Below are 10,367 nucleotides of genomic sequence, written 5' to 3'. Positions count from 1 at the left end.
GGCCCATCTGGCTTGTCTGGAATTGAGCCTTTGGGCGGACTGCAGATAGGCCAAATTCTTGTGGTCCGTGAAGATGGTAAAGGGGTGCACAGCCCCCTCGAGCAGGTACCGCCACTCTTCCAGAGCCATCTTGATGGCCAGCAACTCCCGATCTCCGATGGAGTAGTTGCACTCTGCTGGCGAAAAGGACTTGGAAAAGAACCCGCAGGGAACCAGACGTCCAGGGGGAACTCGCTGGGAGAGGACCGCCCCAGCTCCGGTGGAAGAGGCGTCCACTTCAAGAACAAAAGGCCTACTGGCCACCGGCCGATGTAGGACCGGTGCTGCTGCAAAGGAGCGTTTCAGCACCAGAAAGGCATCTTCCGCCTCGGAGGACCAGTGATCAGGCTTAGTTCCTTTGCGAGTCAAGGCCGAGATAGGTTTGGTCAACGAGGAAAAATGCGGCACGAACTGTCGGTAATAATTCGCGAATCCGAGGAAACGCTGGATGGCTTTGATTCCGACAGGACGGGGCCACTTGAGTACCGCCGAGAGTTTCTCGGGATCCATCTTCAGACCAGAATCTGTGATGACATGACCCAAGAAGGGTAACGAGGTCTGCTCGAAGAGACACTTCTCAATCTTGGAGTAGAGGTGATTCTCCCGGAGACGGTGCAGGACCATGCGTACGCTTCTCCGATGGGAGGAAAGGTCAGGCGAGAAGATGAGGATATCGTCTAAATACACTATTACGCAAGAGTACAGAAGGTCCCGAAACACCTCATTAACGAACTCCTGGAAGACAGCTGGAGCATTGCAGAGACCAAACGGCATGACTAAATACTCATAATGACCATCACGGGTATTGAAGGCCGTCTTCCATTCGTCGCCTGCGCGAATCCGGATCAAATTGTAGGCTCCCCGCAGGTCCAGCTTCGTGAAGATTCGAGCCCCTCTCAGCCAGTCGAAGAGTTCTGGGATAAGTGGAAGTGGGTATCGATTCTTAACTGTAATATTGTTCAGGCCCCGGTAGTCGATACATGGTCTAAGAGATCCGTCTTTCTTCCGAACAAAGAAGAAGCCTGCACCTGCTGGGGACGAGGACTTTCGGATGAACCCCTTCGCCAAGTTCTCCCGGATGTATTCAGTCATGGCCGTGGTCTCTGCTGGAGATAAGGGATACGTCCTCCCCCTGGGCGGAGTGGCTCCGGGAAGCAAGTTGATAGGGCAGTCATAGGCCCGATGCGGAGGCAGAGACTCCGCTTCTTTTTTACTGAAAACGTCGGCGTACGCGTAGTGCGGTGCGGGGAGACCCGTGAGATTGGCCGGCGTTGGCAGGAGACGAGGATGGAGGACGGATTGCAAACAACGAGTGTGGCAGGACTGACCCCAGCGGAGGATCTCCCCTGAGCGCCAGTCGACAACTGGCTCGTGCAGCCGAAGCCAGGGTAATCCGAGGAGGACAGCGTGAGACAATTTAGGCAGCACGTAGAAGGCTATCTTTTCAAAATGAAGCGCTCCAATTTGTAAGTCCACTTCGGTCGTGATCCTGGTAACGAGCCCGGGAAGGGGTGTTCCATCGACGGAGGTGATAGCCCGTGGGTCTTTTAGGATAACCACCGGAATCTGAAGTTGGTCCACCTCTTGCTGCCGGATGAAATTGCCAGCCGCACCCGAGTCCACATACGCCTCTACAGATCTGCGCTCCCGTCCTGAAACAATTAAAGCTGACAGGGTAAGAGGCAGAGAGGAATTATGATCACCTAGGGAGACCTCTCTTACCTGACCTAGGTGGAGGCGTTTCCCGGCCTCTCAGGACAAGTGCGAATGAAGTGATTAGCCCCACCACAGTACAGGCAGAGGCCGTTTGTCATCCTCTCTCTGCGACACTGCTCAGTCAACCTGACCCGATCTACCTGCATGGGCTCGGGGACGCTGCTAGTAGAGGGAGCTGCAGAGCGAGGAATGGGCGCTTGATATAGCCTGAAGGGTCTGCGTTCTCTAACCGATTCCCGCGAGCGCTCCAAAAATCGGAGGTCTATGCGCGTAGCCAGGGCTATAAGGTCCTCCAGAGAGGTGGGGGTATCCCGACCGGCTAGCTCGTCTTTAATCTTGCTGGAAAGGCCTCTCCAGAAGGCACCCACAAGTGCCTCATTATTCCATCCGAGTTCTGACGACAACGTCCGAAAACGGATGGCGTACTGCCCCACAGTAAGCGATCCTTGGCGGAGATTAAAGAGGGCTTCTGTGGTAGAAGCCAAGCGGCCGGGTTCGTCAAACACCTTACGAAATGTTTCCAGGAAGTTCTGGATACTCGCTACGACGGGATCATCCCTCTCCCATAGAGGGTTCACCCAGGACAGGGCTTCCCTCTCGAGGTGGGATACTATGAACGCCACCTTGGCGCGATCCGTGGGATATTGTTGGGGCAACAGCTCGAAGTGCAGTCTGCACTGGTTTAAAAAGCCCCGACAAAGTTTAGGATCTCCACCATATCTGGGAGGCTTACCCAGGCGGGGGGGCGGGGAGGAGACGGCGTCCCTGGGAGGGTTAGAGACGACCGCAGCGGACTGCAAGGCAAGCAGTCGGTCATCGATGGACGCCATATACCCCAAAACTTGGGACTGGGCATCGCGCTGCTGCGCGAGCTCCTGCTGCAGGCTGGCTAGGAGGGGAGCATGCCCGGGGTCAGAGGTCTGCATAGCGGACAAACGGGTGTCCATGGACTTCATAAAAGACATGATTCGGGCCTGATTTTCACGCAGGAACAACAGTTCCTTCTGCTTGGCAGCCATGGCACCGGCGGGGTCCATGGCCTGAGAGTACTGTGACGTTTTTTGAAAACGGACGTCCAAGAGTGGACCCTCTGGGTCGCGGATCTGGAGCCCCGGGGGTCGAGCGCTCCAGGTGAAGACCGACCCCTATACAGGGATCGTTTGGGGCAAGACTACCGAGGACAGAACCGCGACAGCCGGTACCAGGAGGGGCGGCTCAAGGACAAGAGGCGCCCATAGGCAGGAGTACTGGACTGAGAGGTAGAGGACCTTAACAGGACTACAGGATGGGTAGACAGACAGGGAGCAGGTACTAGAGGGGAGAGGACCGGGAGGAAGCACACAAGGGGGTACCAGGAGGGAGAACAGGGCGGTCATGCAGGGTGAGAGAACACTGGGAACAAGGAAGCAGAGCCGGGGGCTGGAAGCCACGGGGAAGACAGACAGGACACAGGCGGCACTATAGGAACCGGAAAGGGGCCAAAGCGCAGCGTGGCAAGCACACAGCAACTCTCAGGCGTCCTCTCAATAGAGAGCGCGCCAGAAATACCCTAGGGTCCGGAAGTGGGCGGTACGTGCCGCCCCCGGCGCCACCCCCCGTAGGCGGAAGAGGGGACGCTGGTGCGCGCGCGCACCCTAAGGAAGGAGCGCGGTGCCGTCACAGCAGGGGAGGCAGAGCGTGGGAGCGCGCCGCGGCGAGGACGCCGGTAGGAGGAGGTGGCGGCGGTTGCCACTGGAGGATGGGCGGGAGCGGGTGCAGCCGTGACCGCCGACATGACAGATCCCCAGAAAACACATCAGGAGTAGGGATCTTTGGTTCTACAGCAGATGATTGAGCGAGATAGGCAGAAATTCCCTGCACTTCAGCAGCGAGCTGCTCAACATGATCGGACAATTGCTTAGTCTCCACTAAAGGAAAAATCCTCCTACAGCCCCAGAGGAAATGAGGAAAAAAAGATATTAAAAAATTCAGACACTTTTTTTTTTTTTTTTTAACAATTCTTTCCTTCTTTAGAGTACCCTAGAGTCTACAGTTTTAGCTGGTGATTCTGTTATGAATAGGTCACTGAGGAGGATAGCAGGAATAGGCTAGGCCACCAGGAAACCAGAAAGGTTGGTAACTCAGCGGATTGCAGACCTCTAATCCTAACAACACAACTAGCAGTAGCCGTGGGGCACAGCCGGAGAACTAACTAAGCTTAAAGCAAGAAAGGTGAAATCTAAACTGCCTCGGAGTAGAACCCCAAAGAAATAGATAGCCCCAAACATATATTGTCGGTGAGACAAGATGAGGCACCAACACAGGCAGAAAATAGACTGAGCAAATGATGGGGCCCAAACTGTATAGATAGGATAGGAAAGACACTGTCTGTAATCACGCAAAAACCCTAAAAAAATCCAACACGGCTGATGTACAAAAACACTGAGGTCTCACGACCTCTCCCTCACTATATCAGCATTCTGGTGTGAACTGGCAGCAAAGCAAAAGAGACTAATATAACAGGGGACTGAACAAACTGACAAAAGCTGTAACATATGGAGCGGGGTCCAGCACAGCCCCAGCAGGGAGCACGCTGAACCCTCACAGCAAAGCAGAAAGAGGCAAAACCAGATCAGATGCAAAGGATTAGGAGATGAATAACTTAACTGAAAAATGCAGGATCAGGCAGGAGACAGCACACCTCAAAATGCACAGGAAGAAACAAATCACCAGCAGCAACTGAGGGAAGCCTGCTCACTTATATCCTCCCAATCAGTAACCCCTGATTTCCAATCATCATCGTCAGGTGGCAGACTTCTGTCAACTCGACCAGCTCCACTACCCGCAGTAACCACCAGAGGGAGCCCCGACTCAGAGGTCAGATCAAGACAATTCACAACACCAAACGATGAAAAAAAACTACAGTGTCTTCCTGCACAGTGACAGGACCCCTCCCCACACTGAAAACAGTTGCCTCAAAAAATAAAATATATCCAAGCAGTCATAATATCCCTTAATTATCCCCTAAATTAATTATGTCCCACATCCTGCTCCTATATGTACTCCATTCTGGACCCTATATGTCTCATTCCTGGCCCCATATGTTCTCCCGTTCCTGGCCCCATATGTTCTCCCATTCCTGGTGCCATATGTTCTCTCATTTCTAGCCCAATATGTTCTTCCATTCCTGGTCCCATATGTTCTCCCATTCCTGGCCCATGTCTCTCCATTCTTCCCCCATGTCGCTACATTCTGTCCCCACGTCTCTCCATACTGCCACCATGTTTCTCCATACTGCCCCCATGTCTCTCCATTCTGCCCCAATGTATCTCCATTCTCCATACTGCCCCCATAGTGTGGGATTACAATAAAAAGGAAAAAAAAAAAGTTCCTGCTTAGGCCTGTTTGACACTTTAGTTTTTGTCCATCAGTCAAGATCCGCCGTTTTGCAAAAAAAACGGATCCGCCATTTTGTTTGGCGGATCCGTTTTTTTTTCCCATTGAGTTGCATTACCGGTGGATCTTGACGGATGGCCATCCGTTTGATCCGTTTTTTTTGCGGATCCGCCAAAATTTTGCCGTCCGCCGACATGCCCGAACGGAGCATGTAATGTTTTTTCGGCCGGCAGGATCCGCACTTCACACTGTGCATGCCCGAAGTCTTCACTCAGCCGGAAATTTAACCCTAAAGTCTGTTCTGGTGGCTGGAAAAAAAAAATTCTCTCTCTCTCTCTCCTCCCCGGGCTGCGGTTCCTTTAAAATTCTTCATTCATCGGATCCGTCAAAAAAACGGTACGGTGGCATCCGATCACATCAGTTAGCAATGGATCCGCTTTCCGCCATTTTGGCGGATTTTAACTGACACAAAAAAAATGAAGAGTGAGAAAGGCCTTACGTGGCCACGGTCCTGCGACGTCCTCTCCCCGATTCATCTGAGACACGGACGTTTACAGCTACTGAAGATGCAGAATTCTGCTGCTGGGGCTCAGTGAGCAGAAGAAGCCCCATACACCAGTAAGGGCAGTAGTGCCCTGATGGCGGCCCTGCATGCACCAGTCGGTGACTCGTTTTGTTCAAGATTATTGTACTTGTTTTTTATTATGTATACCCTTTTTCACATGTAACGTGCCATGGAATAAATGGTGCTATAATAATAAATATATAAAAATAAATACTTAGGCTATGTTGTAGGAAGGGGCAAAATCAAGCACCAAAATAAATAAAGTTAAGGTTATCCAGAGTTGGCCACAACCTCTCTCAAAGGAGCAGGTCGGAGTCTTCCTGGGCATCTATCTCTGGTTTATCCCTAACTTTGCCATAATAGCCGCCCCACTGATGGACCTCTTTAAGGGGACAAAGTCGGCGACGGCCAAGTGGTCTCCAGAAGCTGAGAAGGCATTCCAGGAACTGAAGTTAGTCCTGTAAACAGCGTGTTGGCGGCACGCGATTTCTCTAAGGAGTTTGTCGGCCACACGGACGTGTCAGATGTCGGTCGGGCAGCTGTCTTATCACATGAGGTATATGGGGAAGAGCACCCCATAATGCATCTAAGGTGAAGCTGTCATCCTGTGAGAATTACTCCATAGTGGAGAAGGAATGTTTGGCCATAAAGTGGGAGTTGGACACTCTAAACACCGATTAGGCAGGCAATTCCGGCTACTGTCAGACCATACCCTGTGAAAGTGGATGAGGGAGAAGAGGAACATGCCTGAGTAACCAGGTGGTTCCTAGAACTTCAGGATTTTAGCTTCCATGTAGAACATAGGAAAAGGAAACTGCATGACAATGCTGATGCTCTGTCGAGGGTCCACTGTTTGACTGTTTGATGGCAGAGGTTGCCAAGCCCCCCCGGCTTTGGGCAGAGGGGGGTATGTAAGATGGCCGCCGGACAGGCCCTTGTGGGTGATATAAGCCCGGGACACCAGGCTCCAGCATGTATAGTGCTGAGAGAATTAATAGAACGTTCAGGGTTGGGTTTACACAGTCAAAGAGATGAGTAGGACTGGCTGCTCACATATCCCCTTCCCATGGGGCGAGTTATGGCAGATAAAAAGGAGAAAACTTTTCCCATTCAGTGCCTGTAGGTGTGTAGACCTCTAGTATTACTTATGTTTGCCAAAGGACTCAAGAGCTGGACACTAACCTGAGCGGAAAAACATGCACTACCATAAGTACTATTTACTTTCTGTTTTTACACTGTGCCAGAAAAGGCTGTATTTTTGTTTGGTTATGATTACAGGTTTATGAAGACTTAGTAAATCAGCCATTACATTTTACTGAAACCGCTTCTTGTGCCTACCTCAACTTCAGCCAAATGACTAGAAATCCTACAACACTTATTGAGTCCGTGCGGTTCAGTGCACACTTAGTGAGACCGTGCGGTTTGGTGCACACTTATTGAGGCTGTGCGATTCGGTGCACACTTAGTGAGGCTGTGAAGTTCGGTGCACACAAAGTGAGGTCGTGTGGTGTGGTGCACACTTAGTGAGGCTAAGCGATATGGTGCACACTTAGTGAGGCCGTGAGATTCGGTGCACACTTAGTGAGGTTGTGCGGTTCGGTGCAGACTTAGTGAGGCAGTGTGGTTAGGTGCACACTTACTGAGGCTGTGCGGTTCGGTGCAAACTTAGGGAGGCAGTGCAGTTCGGTGCACACTTAGTGAGGCCGTGTGGTTTGACGCAGTGAAGCCATGCGATTCGGTGCACACTTATTGAGGCAGTGCAGTTTAGTGCATACTTAGTTAGGCCGTGCAGTTCGGTGCACACTTAGTGAAGCCGTGCGATTCGATGCACACTTAGTGAGGCCATGCAATTCGGTGCAGACTTAGGCTGGTTTCACATTAGTGTACCAGGGCTCTGCGGAGGGCTGCGTACTTCCTCCCTGAAGCTCCGCCCACTTCCGTACTTCTTCAGTTTAGGTCCGCCTACTTCTGCATGCATCCTGCGTACCCATCTTTAACATTGGGTACGCATGACATGCAGCATACCTTCCAACTTTTGAAGAAGGGAAAGAGGGACATAGGCTGTGGCATGCGCAGCGCGCCGCTGCAAATTTTAGGCCACGCTCCGACCACACCCATTTCACGACTAGTCACACCCATGTCCACACCCATATAGCACTGCTGATCACACTGACTGGTACTGGGGGCATAGTGGCTGGCATTATGGGCACAGTGGCTGATACTGTGGGCACACTGACTGGTACTAAGGAAAAGAAAGAAAGAAAACAGAGAGAGAGAAAAAAGAAAATATAGAGAGAGAGAAAGAAAGAAAGGAGAGTGAGAGAGAAAGAAAGAACAGAGAGAGAAAGAAAGAGGGGAAAGAAAGAGGGGTAAGAAAGAAAGAATAGACAGCGAAAGAAAGAACAGAGAGAGAGAAAGAAAGGGGAAAGAAAGAACAGAGAAAAATAAAGAGGGGAAATAAAGAACAGAGAAAAAGAAAGAAAGAGAAAGAAAGAACACAGAGAGAAAGAAAGAGGGGGCAGAAAAAAAGAACAGAGAAAGAAAGAACAGAGAGAGAAAGAAAGAGGGGAAATAAAGAGGGGAATGAAAGAATAGAGAGAAAAAAAGGGGAAAGAAAGAACAGAGCGATAGAGAGAAAGAAAGAGGGGAAGAAAGAACAGAGAGAGAGAGAAAGAAAGAGAAAAAAATGAAAGAAAGAAAGAACAGAGAGAAAGAAAGAAAGAAAGAAAGAAAGAGGGGAAAGAAAGAATGAAAGAACAGAGAGATAGAAAGAGGGGAAAGAAAGAACAGAGAGAGAAAGAAAAAAAGAAAGATTAGAGAGAAAGAAAAAGAGAGGGAAAGATAGAACAGAGAATGAGAAACAGAGAGAGACAAATAATAAATATTCTATAAAGATACTATAGCAGCCTGGCTCCCATTGTAATGCCCACCTGAGCCTCCCGGTGCAGGACATATCATGATCCGCTCACATGACCGGTATCCCCGATTCCAAGGTGATCCTGCTGTCCGTGCTGTCGGAGGAGGACATGGTGATGGATCTGAAGCATTCCTGGTTCCGTCACAATCTCTTCATGAAATTACCTCATTTCCGGTCAGCTTCCAGCACATCACTTCCGGTGGAACGTCATGTGCGAGTTTTAAAGTGCTCCTCGGGGCTCCACCGGGTACTCCTGTGTCCTTGGGAAAATCCGACTTTGTATGCCTCGTACACACTTGGCTCCACTCCGTACATCCAGTACACATATGGCTCCACTCCGTACACACACGGCTCCGCATACCACATACACACGTGGCTCCGCTCCGTACACCAAGTACACACATGACTCCGCTCCGTACACCTTGTACACGCGCAGCTCCACTCCGTACACCTTGTACACACGCGGCTCCGCTCCGTACACATGCGGCTCCGCTCGTATGCCCCGTACACATGCGGCTCCGCTCCATACGCCCCGTACACACACGGCTCCTCTCTGTACACCTCATACACACGTGGCTCCGTACACACGCGGCTTCGCACACCTCGTACACCACGCATGGCTCCGCTCCGTACACCTCATACACCACCCGCGGCTTTGCTCCATACACCTCGTACACGTGCGGCTCTGCTTCGTACACGTGCGGCTCCGCTCCATACACCTCGTACACACACGGCTCTGCTCCATACACCTCGTACACGTGCGGCTCTGCTCCGTACACCTCGTACACACACGGCTACGCTCCGTACACCTTGTACACACGCGGCTCTGCTCCGTACACCTCATACACACATGGCTCCGTCCACCTTTTACACGCGCGACTCCGCTCTGTACACATCGTACACATGCGGCTCTGCTCCGTTCACCTCGAACACACACGGCTCTGCTACATCCACACTGTAAACCCCTCCTGACCCCACACAGAAACTTTACCTCATCCAGCACCATGACAACCAGCACAGCAGAGTCCTGCAGAGTGCAGACAGGGAGGCCCCTGATCATGTGACCCCTGACTCCTCCCCTCTCACAGGTCCTGTGCGTACAGAACACACAGCCCAGCCACATCATTCCAGGCTGCGGTGGGTCTATCTGGGACCGCGAGGATGGCGTGGGTGGATGGGGGGGCGTGGCGGCTCAGTGCAGTGCGGGAAAAATAGAGTCCCGGGCGGGACACGGGAGGGGGTGTCGAAAACGGGACTGTCCCGCGGGAATCACTATGGTTGGGAGCTATGTATGCGGATGCCGTATGTGAAAAACGCAACTTGTGTTCTCGTGCAGTCGGCGGGCATGTCAAAACAACACATCCACATACATCCCCATGTCCTGTGTTCCCAATGTTAGGCTGGTTTCACAATTGCGTCTGTGTGCGTAGCGTTTGATCCGCATAGATCCGCATGCGCCCTGCTTACATATATTTAACATGGTGTATGCAGGGACATGCGTTTGCATGCGTCGGTTTGTGGTCTGCGGCGGGGCAGAAGCATCAAACATTCGTCAACTATGCGCAGGCATGCGCATGCGGATGAGTGCATCAAAAAACGCATTACTGTCTATGGAAACGCATTGGCACGAAAGGACATGCATACGCATGCGTTCTTCAAAATGTAAATAGAAACCCAGTGAGACACGCCCATTTTTGTCTGATGTCATATCGAACGCATGCGCATAAACTACGCAAAACGCATGCACACGCAGCG

Source organism: Dendrobates tinctorius, unplaced genomic scaffold (genome assembly GCF_039654945.1).
Source record: "Dendrobates tinctorius isolate UK_male_01 unplaced genomic scaffold, ASM3965494v1 ptg000007l, whole genome shotgun sequence".
Taxonomy (NCBI): domain Eukaryota; kingdom Metazoa; phylum Chordata; class Amphibia; order Anura; family Dendrobatidae; genus Dendrobates; species Dendrobates tinctorius.
Note: the sequence above shows the minus strand (reverse complement) of the source record.